At 44.5% G+C, this 11,378-nt stretch overlaps 1 protein-coding gene across 1 annotated transcript in view; it reads left to right on the top strand.

Moving 5' to 3' along the window:
- Positions 1-450: 450 nt before the first annotated feature.
- Positions 451-11,378, top strand: part of TMEM200A (transmembrane protein 200A) — a 62,852-nt gene continuing 51,924 nt past the window's right edge. Inside the window, exon 1 of the mRNA XM_006095045.3 lies at positions 451-577. The gene's annotated coding sequence lies outside the window, so the exon portion shown is untranslated. The remainder of the gene's footprint in view (positions 578-11,378) is intronic.

The following is an 11,378-nucleotide window of genomic DNA, read 5'->3' as shown; positions in this document are numbered from 1 at the left end:
CCCTGGCCCCACCGCTCATAAGTTTAGCCGGACTCAACAAGGAACCCGCCAGAAATTTTTCCACTCCCCAGCCCCGGCTCACTTTTTTCCTTTCTTGGAGGGAGCGACGCCTGAACTGGGGAGCCCCCGGTCCCCCGGGCCCAACCGCGCCGCCCCTTGGGGGCCCCCGAAGGCAGGAACCGCTGGGATTCCGGGCGCCCGAATGGCGGCGGCCGGGGTTAGCTGCCGACTCGTGGGGGGGAACTTGCGGGAACCCTGCCCTTCCCTCCCGAGGACGCCGCCGCCCCCGCGGGTGCGGGGAGTAGGACGGTCCCCGCCCTCGCCCGGTCCCGCACCCCTCGCCGCCGCACCCTCGCAGGACTCACCGACCGCGAAAAGCAAACACGCCCACAGCCGAGCCCCCGCCGGAACGGGGAGGGAGACCGAGGCTGCCGGCGGCTGCGAAGCTTCATGCTAATGACCCCGACCCTGCCGCCGCCTCCTGCGCTCGTCTCCGGAGGCGCCAGACGTCCCAACAGCTCCCGGAGTGAGAGCCCGGAGAGGCGGCCGGACCTCCGAGTCCCCGCGCTCCGGACAGGTGAGGGGGGGAGGAAGGGTGCGAGCGGCGTGGGGAGGTGGGCGGGCGATCGCGGCAGCCAAAACGGGGAGCTTCTTCACCGCTCCCCCCTTCTCCCGCGTCAGCCTCCGGAGTTAGGGTAAACACTGTCTTCTGAAGTTTGGGAAATAAACCAAGTCCGCCATCAGTTCGGGACTCCCCAGTCCCTGGAGCGCAAGACAAGCCGCGGGAGCAGCCTCCGAGAGCGCGGAGCCTCGGCGCGCCCGGCTGGGTTTCTCCACGCTACACCCTCCTTTGTTTCCGTTCCAGAGTCAGCATTCCCGGGGAAGGTGTTCTCAGCGTTAATTGATAGCGGTCCTTGGCCCGAGCAAAGTGTGTTCAGGGCTTCCTAAAGCAGTATCGTATGTGGTTAGTATGTACACAGGCAAAATGGAGAGGCGAAGCAGTTATTGCCAAATTCAGCGCTACTCTTCTTCCTATAGAGTCTGTCCTTAAGAGAAAGGGCTGAGGGTTTGCGAGATTTGCTTCATTAATCATTTTTTTTACTATAATTGCCCAAGCCAGTATTTCATACTGTGCGGTTGTGAGCTCTCTCTGTGTGTTTTCTGCCCTTAGATTTAGATTGAGGTGTGTGTGTGTGTGTGTGTGTAATATTTGTAATAAAAACATTTCATTGTTCAGTACCAGGCATTGGTAATGCCAGAAAGTCACATGCTTCACATCAGCGTAATTTACTAGTTGTAGTCAACCCAGGTGCACCTTAATCAGGTGTACTTAAGAACTAAGTAAAGTATGTTGACCTCTTTCCTTGTTGTTTTTTTCTGAAGTCGTTGTGGACAACTGAATATATTGAAAACATTTCATTTACTTTGGTGGTTTGTCATTATGGTAACACTTAATATATAAAATGACATTCAGGTTATTTGGCTACTGATGCTAAAATATATTACCATTTTGTGAAAAGTAGGCTAAATTTGGAAACTTCGTAAACCTTACTTTATTTTTCTGCTACTGTCTACCCATACAGAAGCATCTGCTCCTGGTTTCATGCTTTTCAAACAGCTTAAGTGAAGAGTAAGTGTCCTTCTGAACAAATTATTTCCATTAAGTGGAAACTATAGTTAAATACTTTAGCAACTTAACGTTATGGAATTTTTTTTTTTTTTACTCTTTAAAATATATTCTGCCCTAGCCGGTTTGGCTCAGTGGATAGAGTGTCGGCCTGCAAACTGAAAGGTTCCAGGTTTGATTCCGGTCAAGGGCACATGCCCGGGTCGTGGGCTTGATTCCCAGTGGGGGACTTACAGGAGGCAGCTGATCCATTATTCTCTCTCCTTGTGGATGTTTCTATCTCTCTCTCCCTCTTCCTTCCTCTCTGAAATCAATAAAGATATATTAAAAAATAAAAACACAACACAAATGTATAAAATATATTCTGAGGTGTTAAGAATGATTTTCTTGAAGTCCCATTAGAGAGCCCATAACTGTGAGATGATTTGGCTATAATTTGTAACCTAGTTATGTATAGCTTTGTATCCTAGGCTAGGGAAGTCTTCAGTGAACCAGAGTTGTTTCGTGCAGTTTCCAAGCAGTTGGCACAGGAAGGTTTTACCTGTTGCTTCTGTGTCAGGTCCAGGTAAATCCATGCAGTATCCCAAAGACATCTGTAATCAGAGGGTTCTACAGGCAAAATTGTTGTCAAGAGGCTGCTGTACTTATTTTAACTCGGAGAAATTTGTAGTGAAGCTTTTAAATGCTCCAAGAGTTAGCTTGTGGTAGTTGGACTTGCGTAGTTTCAGAATTTTGACAACAGCTCATTGGGCAGAGGAAGGTAACGAGTGATTTATAGGGGGAGTGGATCTGAATTGTTTGTTTATATTCTCTCATTCTCAGGATGACTCTCAGCTTAAAGGGAAATACATTCATCTTTAGCTTAGGAAAATAGGTAAGAACACAGATAAAAGCAGATGTCACTTTGTATAGTTCTTAAGAAAAATGAGTAGAAGATAAAATAATAAGCTCTCATGGCAATGCATATTACTTACCAAATAGAATGTAGAGTTTAAAATCAGTTTAAATATAGATTTCATTTAATGTCACTGTCCTTAAATAGGAGACCGCATGGGGAGTCTGCATCAAGCAAAACACATCTGGAATGAGAACTTGTGTAGAGATGGAACAAATGAGCCCACAGTGAGATGGGCCCTTTATTTTATTAAGGAATACATGAACTGCAGTTTTACCGAGTGTATCCATTTCAGGACTTAAGATCTGTTTTGTCTGCTGAAGTGTGATATGTGCCCAAGCCCCCAGAGAGCACAGATGAACACTTGTGTCATGCTAGCTGCTGGAGGGTAAGGTAGCTCCTGCTATGGGAGCTTACAGGCTGATGTAGAAGGGATTAGAAAAGGTGCCACGGATCACTGAGGACTTGGGGTGGTCCTTGAGATTCAGGGGTTGCCAAAGGCACTGTAAGAGGAATTGGAAAGACCAAGTCATCCTGACCAAGACACTGATTATGTGGCCCTGAATACATTCCTTGGCCTTTTTGGGTCTCTCTGCCCTCATCAACAGATCAAAGCCTTTGGACTGTGACCTTCCCATCCTCTTTTAAAAATACTGCATGATGAATCCTAAAGGAATTAAGGAGAGGGAGAAATTAGAATGTGGTGGGGTGGTGTTGGTGCCATCAGTAGAGTTTGGGTTGGAGGGTGACAGGGAAAGGGAAATATGATAATAATAGGAGGTAAGGAGATCTGACCTGGGGCATCTGGCCCATTATGGATGGTCTGTGTTCACAATACATAATAAAATATGTACCGATGCTCACTGAGTACTTGATGGTTTTCAGTGAATTTTCAGAAATAATGGCAATTGATTTTCACAACAACCTAAGTAATTAGAGCAGAAAGGTGATGAAATCAGGGCTAACACTGCAAAGTGCCCTTGCACCAGTAAGCTCCATTGCCTTTCTGCAGGATTTGTAGAGATAAGAGAAGCTAGATAGGACGTGCTTTGGAAACCCTGTGGAAATGGGAAAGAGAGAGAAAGTTGGTGTCAGATTTTTGTGGGCGTTCACATTTCTGAGTAAAAATTTAGTTTACATTCTGGAAGAGAAGAGTCTCCAATCATGAGATAAAGACTTCCTGAAAAGTCTTGAGTTCTGATTGTTGATGTTTAGTCTGATGACTCCTGTCTGTGCTCCCTCTCACCTCACCTCCCTCTCATTCTCCGGCAGTAATTCTGGGGATTTGATTATTACAGAGTCATTGATAAGACTCTTCTAAGAGCTTTCAGTGCAACTGGTGACAGTGAATTCTCCTGTGAAGGTGTGGATTCTTGGACCATTGTGCTGTGAATTAATGGGATATGTTCCAGCAGCAGGTTGTGCTTTGGAAACTTTATCACCAAAGGTGAAATTACACAGAAATCACAGGAATTACACAGGAATGTGAGCAAGGTGTGAAGATGTGGCTCTCTGCATTCCTTCCTGTAGTGTCCTTGTCATCAGCTCAAAGCATTAAGTATACCAAGGGGGACAAGTCTCTCCTCACCACCCCCCCCCCCATGTTCCTGTGGAAGGGAGTTAGTCAGAATTCATCTGGTTATATACACGAGAGGAACTTTCCTTTAACCAGGTTAAGCAAAGAGGAAGATTTATTGGCTAATGTGACTGGAAAGTTCAAAGGTGGACTTTGCTTCAGTCATAACTGTTTGCCAGAGACACTACATCTTTGTCAGGGTTCTTTCTTTCTCCCCCTGCTTCTTGGCTCCTCTTCTGTCTCAGGGAACTTCATTCTGAGGCTCTCTTCCACGTGCTGAGAAAGATGACAGTCCATAGTAACACATCTGCATCTCCAGGCCTTTGATCCATAAGAAGTCTCTTCTGGGTCCCATTTCTAGAAATCTGGAAGGGCTTGGATTGGCCCTGCTTTGGTGGCCATTGAATCAGTCAGTCTCTGTTTACAGCAGAGAAGACTACCATGATAGTCTTAGACTGGATCATGTGCCCAACACTGTGTGCATGAGATGCCAGTGGTGGGGTGGAGTGGAGAAGGCTAGTAGGAGCACCGTGATGGACAGTTCTGTCTAGTCCAGCCGTGGGCAAACTACGGCCCGCGGGCCGGATCCGGCCCGTTTGAAATGAATAAAACGAAAAAAAAAAAGACCGTACGTACCCTTTTATGTAATGATGTTTACTTTGAATTTATATTAGTTCACACAAACGCTCCATCCATGCTTTTGTTCCGGCCCTCCGGTCCAGTTTAAGAACCCATTGTGGCCCTCGAGTCAAAAAGTTTGCCCACCCCTGGTCTAGTCACATAGAGGTGTGATTCTCCCAAGCTAATGATGCTCTCTGCTGTTAAGGAGAATTGCTCCCTCTTTTTGGGGGACAGTCCCCTGCACCATGATGTCAAGTTTGCACAGGGAGACATCTCAGATGCCATGCAAGTTGCAGAAGTGGACTTTGCTACGAGGGTTCGCAGAATATTATTGCACACGGAGCCAGCCATTTACCTATATCTGTGTACTTTTATCAAATACCCCTGTGCCTTATTTCTAGCCTAAGGATTTTATTTACAGAAGCCTCGGTCATCTAGGGATCATAGGATTAGAGACCCCTGGTGTGGGCATTATCAGTGAAAGTTTGAACAGGGAAATGAAGTGATAAACACAGAACTATTGTTTATACAAATTCATTGGGTTTGTGGGAGCTGGCTGGGCAGAAGGGAGGCAGTGGGTTCAGGTTAGTGTTATCACTTAGGAGGCATAAGGTGTTAGGTCCCAAATGAGAATGTTGGCATATGTGGACGAGATAAGGAAAGTCTGGTGAGGTTGCATGTTCGGATGAGGGAGCATCTGTGTTGACCAAGCATTTGTGTGATGAAACAGATCAGGAGAGATGAGACCAAGTAAACAGGCTGGGCCAGTAGGTAAAATGGCAGCTGGATTGTGTAGAAAGGAAACCTGTGGCCACCAGGAGTCCTAGGGACAAAGCCTTTAGATCAGTGGTTCTCAACCTTCCTAATGCCACGACCCTTTAAGACAGTTCCTCATGTTATGGTGACCCCCAATTTCATTGTTACAAATTGAACATAATTAAAGCATAGTGATTAATCACAAAAACAATATGTAATTATATATGTGTTTTCCGATGGTCTTAGGTGACCCCTGTGAAAGGGTGGTTCGAACCCCAAAGGGGTCTCGACCCACAGATTGAGAACTGCTGCTTTAAATGTATAGCATTGACACTTATTGAACACCTATCTACTATGCCAGGTCCTTATTGTTTTAGGTTCATTATATTAAATCTCACAATAGTCCTCTAAGGGAAGAAAACTGAAAGTTAAGGAGGTAAATAACTTGCTCAAGGTTATGTCGTCAAGTTGTGGAGCTGGGATTCAAACCCCTGCAATCCGAAACAAAAGCCTCTGCTTTAAGACACTGTGCTACACGACCTCTCAAGCCCAAGGTCAGAATTCAGGATAGCAGGCCACATGGAGGGACAGGTGCAGTGTTGTGCCTTCTAACAGGCAAGCAGAGCACCAGAAGTTCAGGTCAGACAGAGAGGATGCAATAGAGGTTAGCAGGGTGAGGGTGCAGAGCATCCATGCTCAGAGGCAAACGGGACAGCAATGCCAGGGAAGAATAGATTCTTGGTCTGGGGTTTGGGATGTAGCAAAGAAAGTGGATGGAAGTGGTATCAGGACCAGGTGGGCAGTTCAATAGAACAACTAGGGCTCGATTGCTGATCTGAGAACAGGAACTCTACCATCTACTCTAGCTTCAAATATTCTTCCTGGTGTAAGTCACTGAAAATATGGAATGGGCAACTGACTCCTGAGTGGAAGACTGGGTTCTATTAGTTGTCAGGTACTATTAAGGAAAAAATAGATGACATTTGTAGAATGTTTGCCATGTGTCTTACATACTCATCTCACCAAATCTTCGGTAGAGGCCTGGGAGGGTAAGTATTAGGGTTTTTTAAAGCCAGGAAATGGAGGCTTAGAAAGGTTAAGTTACTTGCCTGAGCTTCTGGAACTAGACCGGAAGATGAAGGAGTGGTCATAGAAACCCAGATCCATTTAAGTCTGGACCTCATCCTGGGTCTTCAGGGAGTCATCCTGGTCCTGGCAGGCAAGGTCAGTTTCAAATCTGGGCCATAGAAATTGGGGAAGTCAGCTGGGGCATATGTTTTGTGAAGGGGGACCGTGAGTTAACTTCTGGACATCTGAATATGAGCTGATACCAGGTCATCTGAAGACAGTTGTCCAGCAGGGTTATATCCAGCTTCGGCACAAAACCTAGTAATCTAGTAGGTTTTCCCCCTCAGTACAGGATCTCTGTCATTATGCAGGATACGTACGTCAGCAAGTCAGATGTTTGGAAGGCTTAATTTTAGTCACTGATTTCAGTTGAAGAGCAGGGACCTCTGCCAGCTACCATGGCCTGGATTTACCTTTATACATACAGGTACTTTGCCCTAAATATAATAAATAAGAAACAGATATATACTGAGAGAGAGAGAGCAAGCAAAAACACTAACACATACTGAATGTAGTAGGTACAGGGAACACACTCCAGCTGTAAAAATCTGTACTTGAAGCTGCTCTAAATCAAACTATTTACTACTGGAACATCATAGCGTTCCCCAACAAATGCAAGGTCAAATTTGTATCTGCTTAGATGTATGACCAGATGTAGGTCTTCATTATGTGCAGTGGATTGTGTTTCTATCTAAGAGGAAGGGGAATGCGAAGATATGTGAGACATATTTGTGAGAACTCATAGCCCATTTGGGGAGGTAAGCAACCATACATAAAACTTTTAAAACAACACAGTGGAATAATACGATCGTTAGAGTTGGAAGGATCTTTTAGAGAGTAGTCAAGATGACAGCGCTATGTAGTATTATGAAATCCAAATAGTAGCAGCTGAATATAAGTGCTACGGAGACTAAAAGAAACGGAGCTATCTGAAACCTGGAAGCCAACAGTGGGCTTTCAGGGGAGGAGAGGGCTGTTGAATAAAATGGAAAGAGAGACAGAGGAAGGTATTCCAGGTAGGACTAGGAACTTATCAATGCCTTCCAGCCAGAACCACCAGGAAATTCCATTTAGTCAAACAGGGTTTGCTACTCATTGAGGCAAGTGAGAATGTACATCATAGGGAAAAGTGGGGTGTCTCAGGAAGAGGGTGTTAGGAATTAGTTATTGTGGGATTTGGGCTTGTGTTAAATGCTTTGGGAGACAGTTTAAAGAAGCAGGACTTTGTTCCAGGTTGGAGCAGGGGTAATCCTATGAGAGTTTGTATCTTAAATCTTATCTAGAAGGAGGCAAGACTAGAGAAGCTAATTGGCAAAGAAGCTGCAAGCTCCCATTAGCTAGGTTAGGGGGTATCGGTCATTATGGGGTTGGACGGTGTTAGTGTTTTTGTTGTGTTCCCATATGAGTACATAGTAGTCTTGTTTCTGTCCTGATCCATCATGGTCACGAGATGTCCTTGTCCAGTGTTGATGTTCTGTGACATCGTCTTCATCTAACAGGAGGACACCAAGGCATAGCTCTGAGTGCCAGGCCAGCTCCTGGGTATCAGGGGCTGCCCTGCTGTTTCATAAACTGCAAGTGATACTCCGGAGTATATCTTATTGCATGCACCAAACAAGATTCCCATTACCATAGGATCCTGTGAGTGAGTGTTTCTCTTGTGAATTAGTGAGATGATTTTTTTTCCTCTGCTCTAAGAAGTTATTTAGCAACCTTCATTAAATGGCCACTATTTACTGGGTGCTGTGTTAGATTCTGAGGATGTTAGGATGACAAGAACCTCAAGAATCTCATAATCTAATGGAAGAGTCAGATATAAACCAATGACCACAACACTCTGAAACAAAGCTGGCAGGGCTCTTAGAATAGGGAAAGGAGGTTAGAGTCTCTTGGGATAAGTCATGCTGAGAAGGGGCAGGCTCTTTTGCAAATAGTGAGTTACTCACAGAGGTGCTGATAGATTGGCAGCTGCTCAGGAATATTATCCTTTTTGAGAACCAGCATCTTTGGGCTGGAATGCAGGGTGAATTTAAGGAATCTCAGTACTGATTTTGGCATAAGAGAGGCATAAATTTTCACTCACTTGATGAACCACATATCAGATCAGCTTCGTGAACATACAAGTGCAAGTATTTGTAATACAGTAGAGTTAGTGTTTCTGAAGAGACACTATTATTTCTTATGACAGCAATACATGCTCCCAATAAAAACTTTGGAAAATATATTAAGTATAAAAAAATCAGGAAGAATATTTGCCTATAATCCCATGACCCAAAGGCACCATAACATTTTGACATTTTCTTCCCTCTTATTTTTAACGAATTTTCCATAGTTAATAACATAGTACAACCTGCTCTGTTTGCTTAACCTTGTCTCCTAAATATTTCCAACTTCCCGGCAAGCTTTACTAATGTCTGTATAATAACTGATTGTATGGACAAACCATAATTTATTAGCCAATCCTTTAAAATTAGACCTTTAGGCTGTTTCCAAATATCTGGTATTATAAATGGGACTTTGATGAAATCTTTGTACAAATTTCAAATTACTTCTTTAAGCAAGTTCCACGGAACGGTAATTCCTGGGTCAAAGGTAATGAATCTTAAATCTTGTATCTTAAGATGTTTAATGCAAAACTGATTTTCATAATAGATGAACTTGCGATTGACAGTGCACAGAAATACCCCCTCACTATGGCTGTACTAGTGTGTTATTTATTTTTTAGATAAAAATGCTACCATTTCAAAACAAGTAACAGTTTATGCTCACTGCTGATTTTGTCCCTTTGTTACCAAAAACTCTCTTTTAGAATGTGGACTGGTTAAATATTGTGATGAACCACTCAGTTTTTAAAAAGTTATTGACAAATGTTTATGAATATGCAGATCGGAGCCCGTGACAGAGAGAAGATTAGAATGCGTTTTAGAGCCAATAATATGTACAACTTGTGAGGGCATGTGTAGTGTAGAGAACCTGCGGGAGGCTTGGATGGAACTTCCAGCTTTGAACTAAATATTGTTCAACATGAAAAGATGATGCAGGACAAGAGCCCCACTAGTGGAGTGAACCCTCTGACAGCCTCACCTTTGTAGCTTGGTGGTCAGGTCCTTGCGGTCATGGCACGTTGTACTGTTGTGCTCATGGACCTACCCTATTGAAAGGCTGTGACCAAAGTCAGGGCAGGCCTGTCTGTTTTATTCCTGGTTGTATTCCCAGAAGGTCACCCAGGACCAGGTTGTGCTGGTAGGTAGAACGTGAGGTAAGATGTGCTCTAATGTAGGATGTAAAAACCCGTGAGATTTCCCGCCCAAGGAACTCTCATCTCTGTTAGTCACTGATTCCCTCAAAACACACCAAGGATCTTCAACTTTGAACATTCTGATTATACTCCATTTTCCAAAGAAAAGCTGCCACATTGCAGTATCTAGTTTCTGTAGTGATGAACTTAGATTCATTCCACAAGAAGGAGGAACTTGGATCTCATTTAAACTTGGAAGGGTTTGTTTGTTGTCTAAAAATATTGCTTGAGACTACAGGGGAACTATTAAACTTACTGTAGCAGTCAATTTGAGGTGGATTTGGAGTGCCAATTTTAATTTCTCCACAACTGCTATTTTCTACAAAAATAATTCACAACTAAAATTAAAATAATTTTGGTTTCCTTTTAAAAGTTGAAGGAGAGTATTTATAGCAACTCCATTTTCTTTTATGGGTCTCAGTCAGTAATTTTGAACAAAATTGTTTTCATTCATTTGTTCACTAAATCAGTATTTAGTGAGAGTCCTTCAGTAGTTGCTATTAAATTACCCTAATTAGCTGTTTTGTCAAATGTGAGGCACATCTTACACAACGATAATGCAGACAAACATGTAGGGAAGCATGACCTGTACATCTATCATTTGCTTTCTGATGAGACATGTAAAAGTTCCCATAACATGCATAAAATAGAAACCTCAAGCTTTGTAGGAAGTTCACTTATTAATAATTGACTTAATAAATATTATGTGCTGGCAGCTGGAAATAGGGTAGGGAACCAAACAAAAGTTTTGGTGGAGCGTACATTATCTTTGGGGAGGACAGACAATAGATGAGCGAGTCAGTTTCAGATGGTGGCAAGGGCTGTGAGGAACCAGGGAGTCTGATGGAATAGACTAGTGCCTGGGCGTCTGTAATCAGAGGTCGAGGAAGGCCTCTCTGTGTTTGAGGCATTTGAGCTGAGACCTTTAAAATAATGAGGAGCCAGCCTTGCCTATTTGGGGTGGGAGAGCCAGGTAAGCTTTACTCTCAGTATAGTGGGAAGCCATTAGAAGGTTTTTCTTTTATTAAAAACTAGAGGCCCAGTGCACAAAAATTTTTGCACTCGGGGTGGGGGGAGGTGGGTCCCTCAGCCCGGCTTGTGCCCTCTCGCAGTCTGGGACCCCTCGGGGGATGACCATCTGCTGGCTTAGGCCTGCTCCCCGGGGGATGGGGCCTAAGATGGCAATCAGATATCCCTCTGGCAGCCCGGCAGCCCTCGGGGGATGTCCACTTGCCAGCGGGGAGCAGGCCTAAGCTGCAGTCGGACATCCTTAGCGCTGCTGAGGAGGCAGGAGAGGCTCCCACCACCACCGCTGTACTGGCAGCCATCAGCCTGGCTTGTGGCTGAGCAGAGCTCCCCCATGTGGGAGCGCACTGACCACCAGAGGGCAGCTCCTGCATTGAGCGTCTGCCCCCTGGTGGTCAGTGTGTCATAGTGACCAGTCATTCCCAGTCTTTCTGCTGTTAGGGTCAGTTTG

Source organism: Myotis lucifugus, unplaced genomic scaffold (genome assembly GCF_000147115.1).
Source record: "Myotis lucifugus unplaced genomic scaffold, Myoluc2.0 scaffold_150, whole genome shotgun sequence".
Taxonomy (NCBI): Eukaryota; Metazoa; Chordata; class Mammalia; order Chiroptera; family Vespertilionidae; genus Myotis; species Myotis lucifugus.
Note: the sequence above shows the minus strand (reverse complement) of the source record. Positions and strands in the feature narration are given on the sequence as shown.